This window comes from Camellia sinensis, chromosome 5 (assembly GCF_055761805.1).
Source record: "Camellia sinensis isolate YWXY chromosome 5, ASM5576180v1, whole genome shotgun sequence".
Classification (NCBI taxonomy): Eukaryota; Viridiplantae; Streptophyta; class Magnoliopsida; order Ericales; family Theaceae; genus Camellia; species Camellia sinensis.
The window spans coordinates 126794149-126808146 of NC_138965.1; the positions used below are offsets into that span (position 1 = coordinate 126794149).

Below are 13998 nucleotides of genomic sequence, written 5' to 3' on the forward strand. Positions count from 1 at the left end.
AATATATCCCTCCAAAGAGCCAACCCATGCGTTATATTCGCGGGCTTAAGTGTAATTAATATTGACATGGGACCAATCAATCTACAAAATAAATTGCAGGACTAAATGGTTCAAACAATCTAAGCTTGGGATTTATTGGTGTTTTTCCCAAAAATTTATGTTATTTTTAAAATAAAATTTTAAATAAATTTATTTTAAAAAATAATAAATATTAAATAATGTAATCAAATAAAAAATCTATAAAAATTAAGAATAATGACTTGGACCCCCTTTTTTTCCCACCCCTTGACCCCCTCTTCACTTGATTGGCTACTTTTTTTTTTTTTTTATTCCTTCTCCTCTAATCACCACCCGCCACGTGTCTGTTGGGGTCGTGGGGGTGGTGATTGGAGGGGGTCTCAATCATCACCCAAAAATTAAATAATGATTAAATAATGAAATTGAATAAAATATCAATCAAATAAAATATAAACAAATATTTAAAATAAAACATCAATAAAACATCTATAAAAAAATATTTAAATGATTAAATAAATAAACACAAATAAAAATTATTTTATTTTATTTTTTAATTGAGATTTTTATATTTTATTTTATTTTACTAAATACAATACAGTACAATCAAATATTTAGAGGGCAAATGTGTCATTTTATAACTCAATCTCATAGAATTTCAATCTCACCACTTTCTATCCCACATCCCCAAGGGCAAACTAGTCCAACATATATAAAATTTAGGGTAAATTACAAATATGCTCTCTAAGGTTTGCTTAAAATACAGATTATTTCCTGTGATTTGAAAAATTATAAATACCCCCTTATTAGAATTTTTTATTTAATAGAATTAATTAAAAAAATAAAATTCATAATTGTTATCCTATATAATAATAAAATTACCTAAATTATTAATTGAAACATATTTTTAATATCATTAAAAACTGTTAATTGACTTGATGATTTATTAATAAAAGTGGCGATTTGTTATGAAATTAAAAATTTCAAAAGGTGGAATGTAGTTTTGAAAACCACAAAGAGCGATTCGTATTTTAATCAAATATCAAGAAGTGCATTTATAATTTATCCTAAAATTCATAATTCGGTGAAACTTTCAATCCGATTTATAAACTTTTTAACCAAACAACAAACTCCATAATAAATTAAATATAGAGTTCAATCCCCCCTCCAATCTTTTCAAACAAAAACTCCCATATAGTGTGTGTGTTGATGGTGTGTTTTGCACCTTTTCTCTAAACTTGACATGTGTCTCATAACATGAACAGAAAAAATGGAGATGCCCATTCTAATAATTTGGACTTCAAGCTCAAGACGACTTTGTGAGCCACTTAAAAAAAAAAAAAAAAAAAAAAAAGAAAAAAAAAGGAAGAAGAAGAAGAAGAATGGTCCCTTTCATACTCTATCTTTTATACCACTTCATATTTTATTTTATAGATCTCATTTTAAATTCATAATAATAATTTTAGTCATTTATTTTGTAAAAGCGTCTCCAAGGAAGAGGCATATTAGTCCTGTTAGCTATTTTAACTAATATCACCTTAAATTCTCGAGAGCTTCTATTTGCACATCTCCATTATCTTCTTTGCACACACTTAATAATAATTATTTTTATTATAATTTTATTTTCAAGTGAAATTATTATTATAGACATTATACACAATTTTAATAAACACATTCGGTAATTGAATGTCGAAAAAATAAAAAAAATTTAAAATTCTGCTTCTACACAAGTTATTTGTTTTCGAAATACTCCTTCTGAACCAATTATTTATTTTCAAAAGGTTACTTTCAAACCCATTATTTACTAAAAAAAAATGTGTATGAAGTGTAATAAGTGCTTGCAAATAGAAGCTCCTAAAATTCTCATGAGCTGGTGAGCTGCTAAAGGGCTTCCTATTTTCCCTCGTCTCTTGTCCGCTGGCTTCAATTGGAGAGTGATTGAAGGCTATCCAAACTCGTCTCTCCCGCGAAACTGCCCCTTCCCCAAACACGTCTCTCCCGCGAAATCGATCTGCTCCTTCAGCGCGAAATCGATTTTCTCCTTCAACGTTGTCTGCAACTCCCTCCATCTGACCTCTTTCTCAAGGTATGGATCCTTCTATCTCTCTGTCTTCCCCTTCTATGCAACTCATAAACCTTCTCTCTCCGAGAAAAGCAATCTGCAACCCTAGAGGCATCCAATCTGATTAAAAATTCCATATTTAATCTCATATTTATGCCGTATGGAGTATAGACAACTTGAATGCAATGCACATCTTCCTCCATATAATGTAAAACATCAAAGTCCAGACCAAAATTATGCATCCGAATTTAAAACAGTGTCAATAGACTGTTTACACTCGTCTCAAAGACCAACTTATCAAAGGCATCTGATTTAATGAAAGTAAAAAAACTCCTCACAATGGTGACTGAATGCCTTTCCTTGATTATAGATGATGTTTAGTTTATGAATTTCAGTTTCAATGATCAGCAATCAGGACATAGGGATAAAATTAGTTTATGAATCAGGACCTGCAAATCATTGGTTGGTTTGGACTTTGGAAAGGCTTGATGAGAGAAGATATCTTTACAGCTATTGATTTGAAAGCAAAATGGAATGCTCTCAACAAATACAAATAGATTGAATGATTGATTGATATAAGGAAGGAAGGAGGGGAGGGGAGGGAGAGTGAGTGAGAAAACGAAAACAGTTATTATTGTTGTAAGGGATGGGTGTTTGGTGATAAACAAACATGGAAAGGTATGAGATCCTGAGAGACATAGGATCAGGTAACTTTAGTGTAGCCAAGCTTGTTAGAGACAAGAGGAAGAGAAAGATCATGGTCAACAGCCGGACTAAGCGAGTAATCACAGTGGGATAGTCAAATTAATTGAGTACTTATGGTGGGGTTAGATGTTAGGATGCAGTCACTATTGAACTTAGATAAAGACCCGCAGAGCTACAATTCACTGAAATTTCATGTCAAATGAACATGTTGGTTAGGTAGGTTTGTCTCTCCTATGAGAGAGAGAGAGAGAGAGAGAGAGAGAGAGAGAGAGAGAGTCTAATTGTATAGCTCAATGAGTTAGGAAAATGATTTTCTGCAAGGAATATTGATTTGGCTGTGATATTGCCTTGAAAATTAGACTCTAGTAATAATTGCAAGGAAACAATATGGACAATGCTTCACTCTCCCTCCCTATGTATCTACAAAATAGGTTTCTCTCTATAAAAATTGTATGCTCCATTTAATTTTTTTTCCCCATGCTTATGCCTTTCACATTTTCATTTTATTTTAGCTTAGCTAGTCCATTGGAGTTTTTCATGGAGCTGTTACATGGCCAACATTTTAACAAGAGTCCCATTTTAATTTTTGTGTATACTTTAACATATTTATTTTTTAACTTAGTACATAGATGGTCTTATGAAGTTTGAGGCCTCAGTTTTTAATGTACAAGCTTGGTGATACTATGAAATGGTGAGTTTAGTCAACATAATGGCAACATAGTTAATATATTAAGGTAAGTATGATTCTGGTTCATCATCAATGAATGGTATGTTTGCAGCTACAGCATTCATACAAATTTTATTTTTTATTATATTATTCATTTTTTTTTTCACTTTTAGAGGTAGTTATGGAATACTCTCAGAGCACTCATGTGGTATTAACAATTATACACCTTATAGATAGTCAAACATTAAAATGCACTAACAATTATATTTGTGGATCATTTTTATTTTGCTTTCTATTGGAAGCAAAAGGACATATTTTTTTTTGTTGCCATTCATACAAATTATTAATATAAAATGAAAGAGTTCGGGAAGAAATGAAAAGGGGAGAAACAAGGAAGGACGTGTGTTTTTGTTGGCATTCATACAAATTATAAATATAAAGTGAAAAAAGAGTTTGGGAATGGGAATGAAAGAGGGCGAGTAACATGGATAGTTCTTTAAAAACTCTACATGTTCTCATGGACCCACCTTGAAGAATATATATGACCCATGATTATTAGAACCAAGCTTTAAATACCCAGTAACTTGAGAACATTACCTCCTGTTTCATTTTTATCTATTATCAGTTTAGTTCAATAATATATTTCACTTCTTGATTTGGACACCTATATGTATATTAGTCACATAGATAGGGTGAGTAATCTTAACTTTGTAGATGAAGGCCTAGGTGCTTCAAGAATATAGTATACTTGGCTTTGAATAGTCTGGATCTTCAAAAATCTAAATTCTCCAAAGGCTTTGTTTAGTTTGAATCATTTGTGTTTTCTCTCTAATTGATATTTTTGTTCTTTTACAGCAGCACAATTGTTTATGAAAGTTGAAAAGGGATATTTTTGTTCTTTTACAGCAGCACAAGTATGACTGTTGAAAACGCTTTTTAATTTTATTCTAAATCATAGAGACACACATGGGTGTGGCTGTTGTGTTTAGAAATTAGATAAAATTTGGCTCATAGCTCAATTGTTTATAAAAGTTGAAACCATGAAGCATGTCTGTGTATCTGTCAGATTCAATTGAAAACTGATGCTTCACTTAACTCCAAAATAATATTTATTGTTTACATAATAATATTATCTGGAACCTTTCCTAACTGATATTGAACACAACTACCAATCTGACTTGCCCCCTATAAACATTAGTAGTAAAATAAAATAGAAGTTTGATTTTATTTATTTATTTGGAAAACAACTAGTGTTTTAATTTACATGATCAGCATTTATTAATTAATTTGCTTCCAACTGGGAGGCTTAGTCATTTCTCCAACCCAATATATGTTGCCATAATTTTCTTTACCTTGTCTATGGATGAATCATCAACAAAATGGTGCATATTACACCAACCTGATAAATGATGAGACTGACTATGAATTGATGGATGAACCTTTTGACCAAGGGGATCAATCTTCCCCAATTTCTCCTCAAATAGAAACCACCAAGAAATCACAATGAGGTGGCAACTTCACTACAGAAGAAGACAGTATGCTCATATCGGCATGGTTTAATTAGCTTAGATCCAGTGCAAGGGAATGAACAAAATCAAAGGCATATTGGCTAAGAGTGTGGGAGTATTTCCACCAGTTCAAAACCCTTTCATCAAATCGTAGTCAAACTTCTTTAATGAATCGTTGGTCAGCAATTCAACTTGCCATGAATAAGTTCAGTGGGTGCTTCGCCCAAATCCAAAGGTTGAATCAAAGTGGAAAGACTGAAAAAGACAAGGTATTAATGCCATCGAGAATTTTACACTTACTTTTGTTGGAATAGTCTGATCTCATGATAATTAGTGTTCTTTTATCTATTATTTAGATTCATGATGCAAATAAATTATACAAAGAGTTGTACAAATCGTCATTTCCATTTGAACATTATTGGCATGAGTTAAGAGATCAATCAAAATGGCGAGAGGAATATCGCATGAAAAAATAAAAACCAAAAAAAGTGGCAACTCCCGGCGTTTTTTCTCCTTGTACACCGGATTCAATCAATTTAGAGGACAATGATGGTTCACATAATGACAATGTAGACTTGGAAAGACCACCGGGTAGAAAGACTGAAAATGAACGTTTGAATAAAAGAAAGAATAAAGATCGTGGAAATGAAGGAGGGTTGCCTATTTTAATAATATTAGAGGATTTAAAGGAAGATAGAAAGAAAACGAATGACAAGAAAATAGAGATGTATGAAAGGTCGTATCTTCAAGAGCAAGAAAGGATTGATAATGAGAAAAAGAGGACACAAATGGAACAAGAAAAGGTTGATAATGAGAAAGAGAATGCGAATGGAACAATTGAATGAGGAAGAACGAATAATGTCAATAGATGCGAGTGGTCTGCCTTCATTGCAAGCAGAATACGTTCATCGCTGCCAAATGAAAATTCTCCAAAAAAAGATTTAGTTGTTGGAACTACCCAAAAAAGATTTAGTTATTGGAACTATGTTTTTAACTTTATTTATTGTTGGATTTGATTTTCCATTGTAGGCAGAACTATGTTTTTTATGTAGTTTGTGTTGGAACTACTTATTATATGTTAAAACTATTTTGGAACTATCTATTGTTGAATGGTTGAACTAGTAGTAATTTAATTACTGAGTGGAATTCCTGTTGAATGCTTGCTAAAGTACTCCATGGCTAAATATAATTGCTTGTTGTATGTTGGATTGAAGTGCTATTTATTTACAGGACATTTCTATTAGTTGATGAATTAAATACAGATTGTGTAAGTTGGTGGTGTTTTGATTTTGGAAGTTGTCTGATATGTTTTATAAATTTTATTTTGCAGAAAATTGAAGTTGTTAGGCAGGAACTTGCAAAGCTTAAGAAGCATAACACAACCTCATAGTTATTTTTAGTAGTTTATCTCTCACCTTTATTCCTCTTTTAATTTCCATGGCTCGCAATAGTGTAATGAATATGATTATTGATGACTCTGATTCTGATTCATTATCAGAATTAGAATCATTATCAGAATTAGAGTCATTATCAGAATCCATGGTTATTGCAAATATCTCCGATTCATTATCAGAATCAGAGTCATCAATAATCATATTCATTACCCTATTGTGAGCCATGAAAATTAAAAGAGGAATGAAGGTGAGAGATAAACTACTAAAAATAACTATGAGGTTGTGTTATGCTTCTTAAGCTTTGCAAGTTCCTGCCTAACAACTTCAACTTTCTGCAAAATAAATTTATAAAACATATCAGACAACTTCCAAAATCAAAGCACCAGCAACTTACACAATCTGTATTTAATTCATCAACTAATAGAAATGTCCTGTAAATAAGTAGCACTTCAATCCAACATACAAAAAGCAATTATATTTAGCCATGGAGTACTTTAGCAAGCATTCAACAAGAATTCCACTCAGTAATTAAATTACTACTAGTTCAATCATTCAACAATAGATAGTTCCAAAATAGTTTTAACATATAATAACTAGTTCCAATACAAACTACATAAAAAACATAGTTCTGCCTACAATGGAGAATCAAATCCAACAATAAATGAAGTCAAAAACATAGTTCCAATAACTAAATCTTTTTTGGGCAGTTCCAACAACTAAATCTTTTTTTGGGGAATTTCCATTTGGCGGCGATGAACGTATTCTGCTTGCAATGAAGGCAGAACACTCGTATTTATTGACATTATTCGTTCTTCCTCCTTCAATTGTTCCATTCACATTCTCTTTCTCATTATCAACCTTTTCTTGTTCCGTTTGCGTCCTCTTTTTCTCATTATCAATCTTTTCTTACTCTTGAAGATAAGACCTTTCATACATCTCTATTTTCTTGTCATTCATTTTCTTTCTATCTTCCGTTAAATCCTCTAATAATATTAAAATAGGCGACCCTCCTTCATTTCCACAGTTTTTATTCTTTCTTTTATTCAAACGTTCCTTTTCAGCCTTCCTACCCGGTGGTCTTTCCGAGTCTACATTGTCATTATGTGAAACATCATTGTCCTCTAAATTTATTGAATCCGGTGTACTAGGAGAACAAATGCTAGGAGTAGCCACTTTTTTTGGTTTTTGTTTCTTCACGCTATATTCCTCTCGCCATTTTGGTTGATCTCTTAACTCATGCCAACAATGTTCAAATGGAAGTGACGATTTGTACAACTCTTCGTATAATTTCTTCACATCATGAATCTGAATAATAGATAAAAGAACACTAATTATCATGAGATCAAACAATTCCAACGATAATAAGTATAAAAATCTCAATGGCATTAATACTTTGTCTTTTTCAGTCTTTCCACTTTGATTCAACCTTTAGATTTAGGCAAAGAACCCACTGAACGTATTCGTGGCAAGTTGAATCGCTGACCAACGATTCATTAAAGAAGTTTGCCTATGATTAGATGAAAACGTTTTGCACCGGTGTAAATACTCCCACACTCTTAGCCAATATGCCTTTGATTTTGTTCATTCCCTTGCACTGGATCTAAGGTAATGTTAAGCCATGCCGATATGAGTCAACTGTCTTCTTCTGTAGTGAAGTTGCCACCTCGTTGTGATTTCTTGGTGGTTTCTATTTGAGGAGAAATTGGGGAAGACTGATCCCCTTGGTCAAGAGGTTCATCCATAAATTCATGGTCAGTCCCATCATTTATCAAGTTGGTGAAATATTCACCATTTTGTTGCTGATTCATCTATAGACAAGGTAAAGAAAATTATGGCAACATATATTGGGTTGGAGAAATGACTAAGATTTCCAGTTGGAAGCAAATTAATTAATAAATAGAGATCATGTAAATTAAAATACAAGTTGTTTTGTTAAAAATGATTCAATGATAATTTTAGATAAACAAATGGAGATCATGTAAAAACTGAGTAAAAGGATTCAATGATAGTTGCACCAACTCTCTAATGATATATAACAAGAGCTAACATTTTGCTTCCAATGAAGAATTTTGCTACAATTAAAGCTAGAATCCCAAGTCTGCAACCAACTCTCTAATGATATATAACAAGAGCTCTAATTCTGCTAACATTCTATCAAGCCATATATTATAAAACTAATATACACTCCATGCTTATTCCCACATTGTTTGGGATCTTCAATGTAGATCAGTTGAATGTTATCATCACAAGAAAACTAAACCTTAGCTTAATTTTTGATTGATGAAATTCCAAAGGCTAATGTATTTGATCAGTTTTTTCTTGAGGACACCTTACAATGACTGTTCTTCTCATACTTGATTTTGTGAATGTGTTTTGTTTTTAATCGACCATGCAATGAATTTGTCAAACTCTATTTGATTTTTGGGTTTTTTTTCAGCGTATGTTAGCAAAGCTAAGAGGTTTTGCTAAAGAGAGAAAACACTTCAGAAAAAAGTTTTATGTTTCTCTACACACAGAAATATTAATTTATTAGCAAAGCCTGCAACAACAAATGCAAACTTCCAAAGAGAACCAAATCTAATCTTGGTAATGACAAAAATTGGTTCAACAGAATTTGGCATGGGGGGACCTTAGGCCTATCACAAACAAAATTCACTTGGCTGACAGCCTCATCATCATCATCATTCACCCCATTTCAACTTTGTTCACAGAGACATGATTTGTGGTATTCCTGAAGGGAGTATCTTCTCCATCCATATTCAATATAACCTTTTGTCAGGTTGAACCTCCCATTACAGTTCCCAGCATGGGTCATATATATTATTCAAGGTGGGTCCATGAGAACATGGGGTGTGTTTTTAGAGAACTATCCATGTTTCTCCCCCACTTTCATTCCCATTCCCAAACTCTTTTTTCACTTTATATTTATAATTTGTATGAATGCCAACAAAAACACGTCCTTCCATCTTTCTCCCCTGTTCATTTCATTCCCAAACTATTTCACTTTATATTAATAATTTGTATGAATGGCAACCAAAAAAACAATATGTCCTTTTGCTTCTGTTAAAATTCAATGTATAAAGAGAATTGTATAGAGAATGAATGATGTATTATTGATTGATGTATAGATATGCTACAATGATTCCTATATATAGAAGAGTAGGTGGTAGTAGGTGGTAGGTGGAGTAGGTGAAGTGGAGGTAGTAGTGGTGTAGTGGGTTAGGTTTAGTGGAGTAGGTGAAGTGGAGGTGATAGTGGTGTAGTGGGTTAGGTTTAGTGGAATAGGTGAGGTGGTAGTGGTGTAGTGGGTGGATTTTAATAGCCCCCCGCAAACGCAAGGGGGATAGGAACTAACCAACTTGAGTTTGGAGAGAGTAACAAAACAAGAAAATACATAAAAATAAAAGAGGATAGGAGACACTGTATGGTCGTGTCAGACCATTGGTGAAGACACTGGATGGTGGTGTCATAACGTTGTAGAGGACACTGTATGGTGGTGTCATAACGGTGTAGAGGACACTGGATGGCGGTGTCAGACCGATGTAGAAGACAGTTTATGGGGTCATGTCGGACCGTTGTAGCAGACAATGTTGTGACAGTTTACGGAGTCTTGCTGGACCCTTGTAGAAACTAACCGGAATCAATGTCGGGACAGTTTACAGAGTCTTGTCGGACCCATGAAGGAGCTAACCGGAATCAATGTCGGGACAGTTTACTGAGTCTTGTCGGACCCATGAAGGAGCTAACCGGAATCAATGTCGGGACAGTTTACAGAGTCTTGTCGGACCCTTGAAGGAGCTAACCGGAATCAATGTCGGGACAGTTTATAGAGTCTTGTCGGACCCCTAAAAAGTCGCACCCTCAAAAGGTGTGCCCAATCTTTCAAAAGGCGTGCCATCAAAAAGCGTGCTCAATCCATAAAAAGACGTGCTATCAAAATGCGTGCCCAATCCATAAAAAGGCGTGCCATCAAAAGTTGCGCCGTCAAAAGGCGCACCCACTTCATCAAAAGTCGTGCCCGACAGAAAGCGTCGAGCCATCAAAAGGTGAGCCGGAGACGCGGCGAGGCACGTGAGCGACAGAGCGGCGTGTCGGCCGCGTCGTCAGTGTCAATATAAACCAATGCGGAGGCGGAGGAAACCAAACCAGACTGAAACCTCTGAACTTGTTATTCTGAAACAATCTGTAAATACTCTGTATCCAACCCTTCTCGGAAACACTCAGCAACCCAAAAAACATGGCCTCTTCTTCCCGTTCAGCTACCCAGAATATGGCCTCTTCATCCCGTGGTCTACTCACTCTCTTTCCCGACCTCAATGAGTCAACAAGAGAGAGAACTGGTGCGGTGGCCAGTGAACCTCAACCAAACACCTCTGTGTTTGCTCCGTTGAACTTTCCGATGCGGTCGGTGGAGCAAAAAATGGCGGTGCAAACTGATATTGAGGCCAATCAGTATACTCTGAAGTCATGTGTGGAAACCATGACTGCGGTCACAAACTTGTCGCACCGGCTGCAGAGCAGGACAAATGAGGTGTAACAGTTAAACTCCCAGCTGGCTCTGCTCCAACGCATGTATAAGGATGCGCGAGCAGAGATAAGTGTGCTAAAGGCAGAAAACAAGGAGCTGAAGCGGAAGGCCACCGTGATGTTCCGATTCGGAGGTCCGCCATATGCTGCAGTGGAGGAGCAGGGAATAGTGATCGTGCCCAGTGGAGTGGGAAACACGGAGGCAACACCGTCAAGGGCCGCCCAAGACGGAGGCAAGAAGAAAAGACCGGCGGAATAGGCGAAGAGAAGAAAAATCCCGCCTGTGGATGTGGTTGTTTGCAGAAAAGAAAACAAAGCCGTTGTTTTTTTTTTTTTTTTTTTTTTTGGGTGTAAAATGGTGATCGGGGTGAGCCCCGACATGAATAAAATGAGTTTGTGGAATGATGAATGTTTTTTTTTTTTTTTTTGAAAAAGTAAGGGAATCGAATAATAAAAAAATATGGAGATAGTGATGAAATGATAAGCATGGTGATGATGAATATATAATAAGGAATAAAAATAGACCACCAATTAAGTTTTATAATAAAAAAATAAAATTTGGGCGGTGGAAAATGTGATAATGATTTTGGGTGGAGAATATTTTAGAATGAAAAAATGTATATATAATAATAAGAAAAGTGAATTGGGTGGCCCGAGGAGGGTTCAATTCATTTGCTTATTTATTTAGTTATTTTATTTGTTTGTGGAAAAAGAGTGGATCACATCAGTTTATTTATTATAATAACAAGAAAGTGGGGTGGTGTGTCAAGCAGGGGCTATGAGGAATTTTATTTTATTTGTTTGTGGTAGTGTGTTGAGTGTGTGCCCATGTGCATAGGTCTGCCGAGAGGGAGAGAGTAAATGCATGGGTTGGTATGTCAAAAAGTAGAATAAAAAGAAAAGTGCACATGGGAAAGAGAGATAGACAACCCTAAGCTTGCATTCTTGTATTGTCCTTCCACTGTCTTTATTAAAGGTATCTTGTGGAAGCTCATCGACATCAGCATCTGAAGCCACAATTGTGTTTTGTAGGAGAAATTTATCTTTGCATTGCATATCTGGAGGGTATTCTGTTTGAGCTTGAAGGGTGACAGTTCCTGCTGCAGTTGCCGTGTTTGTCGCATAGCTGTATCCCTTTCATCCTTCAGATGTTGCAAACCCGGAATATCATCATAGCTTGAGGAGCTGCGCATAGAGTTGTTATTAAAACTTCGATCATCTGGGTTTCCAAGGGCTGCTTGAGGAGACATATTTCCTTCTGGGCCAAATTTAAACGGCAGTGCCATTTCTGTATGATATGTGGAAAGGGATTCAAGAGAGAGCAGCAAGAAATTTGACAGCGGAGTGAAGGTATGTGTAGAGGTCCGGCGGACGGCCAAGGCGAGGCTGCCGCCCGCCGGTGAAGCGGAATCACTAAGTTCTTAACCTTGCTCTGATACCATGTTAAAATTCAATGTATAAAGAGAATTGTATAGAGAATGAATGATGTATTATTGATTGATGTATAGATATGTTACAATGATTCCTATATATAGAAGAGTAGGTGGTAGTAGGTGGTAGGTGGAGTAGGTGAAGTGGAGGTGGTAGTGGTGTAGTGGGTTAGGTTTAGTGGAGTAGGTGAAGTGGAGGTGATAGTGGTGTAGTGGGTTAGGTTTAGTGGAGTAGGTGAGCTGGTAGTGGGGTAGTGGGTGGATTTTAACAGCTTCTTATAGAAAGAAAAATAAAAATGATGCACAAATATAATTGTTAGTGCATTTTAATGTTTGACGGCCTATAAGGTGTATAATTGTTAATACCACATGAGTGCTATGAGAGCTATGAGAGTATTCTATAACTACCTCCAAAAGTGGAAAAAAAAAAGAAAAAGAAAAACAGTCTCTGAATTTTTCTTAATTTATATAATAATAAATTGTGTAGGAGAACCCAACATTACATGGGAAAGGATAACAACATGGTATATGCATAGAAATAATAATAAATTGTGCTTGAGACAGCTTTACAGTCACATTGCCATTAAAGGGACTAAGAAGTTCACCAATGGATAAATTATTAAAGAAAAGAAAAGAAAAAAAGAGAGGATAAATCAGTTTAGAGATAGTGCTTCTGTGTCTCACTTACAGATTGCATTTGATACATTACTTTTCTTGTCTGACGATGAGGATAAAATTCATTATGTGCTTTCAATTCATAGAGTATTTGAGTTAGTTTTGGAGTTTCAAGTGAACATGAATAAAAGTAATTTGGTGGGGATAAAAGTAATTTGGTATGAATAATGAGCATCTGTGTTTCTGCTGCTGCTGATAATGATATTGTTATCTGGGCACAGGATCTAGATCTGCAGCAAACATAAGATGAACATACATGTGGCGTTCATGAAGCTGTTTGCTATTTTGATGTTAATAACCTTTTCCCCTCAGTGACACTCCAGTTTGGCTCACTGATTTTGCTCAGTTTTGGGGTTAGGTGGTACTTTTGTAGTGTTATGCGGGATGCATGAGCCATGAATGTAATCTCTTGGGACAAACTAAGATGGGTGTGGGAATGTATGTATAAGCACCCTCTTTATTTTTATTTTTTTCCTTTTGCAGGTATTATTGTGTTTTGAGGAGGGTGTCCCTCTTGAAACCTATATTATTAAAAATGTTCCTAGTAGGCCTTTGGAGTTGAAAGCTTCAATCGGTTTCTCTTAGATATTTTTATTTTGTTCCAGATTTTTTGAATTTATTTCCCTTGATTGGAACACAGGCTTGATTTGTCATAAGAATACACGTGTACGAGTCTGATTGTTTCTACCTTGCACACCTGAATATTATTTACGTTTTTTTTCTTTTGGTTTGTTTGAACTGTGAGGCGTTTTAACATGATCCGAAATGTTCTATCTAAAAAAAATCAAAAAACATGATTCGAAATGTTTAAAAAAAGGAAAGAGGGAAGAGTATTGTATCTATTTTGTCTATGTTAGTGTGGTACCAACAAATACACAAAAAACACACAAACACCAAAGCTGACAAAACCAGCAGCAGAGGAACAGCAGCAGCAGCAGTTGTCCTTGCAACAACAGATACAAAGACAGCAGGGAAACCTTATGCTAATAAGACCCATTCACCAGTGTAACCCATT

The 13998-nt window shown here is 35.1% G+C and overlaps 1 long non-coding RNA gene across 1 annotated transcript; it reads left to right on the forward strand.

Moving 5' to 3' along the window:
- Positions 1-1812: 1812 nt before the first annotated feature.
- LOC114294931 (uncharacterized) lies at positions 1813-13554 on the forward strand. The gene is made up of 2 exons (XR_003640662.2): positions 1813-2101; positions 13205-13554. It is a non-coding gene; the product is annotated as an uncharacterized LOC114294931 (long non-coding RNA).
- The last annotated feature ends 444 nt before the right edge of the window (positions 13555-13998 follow it).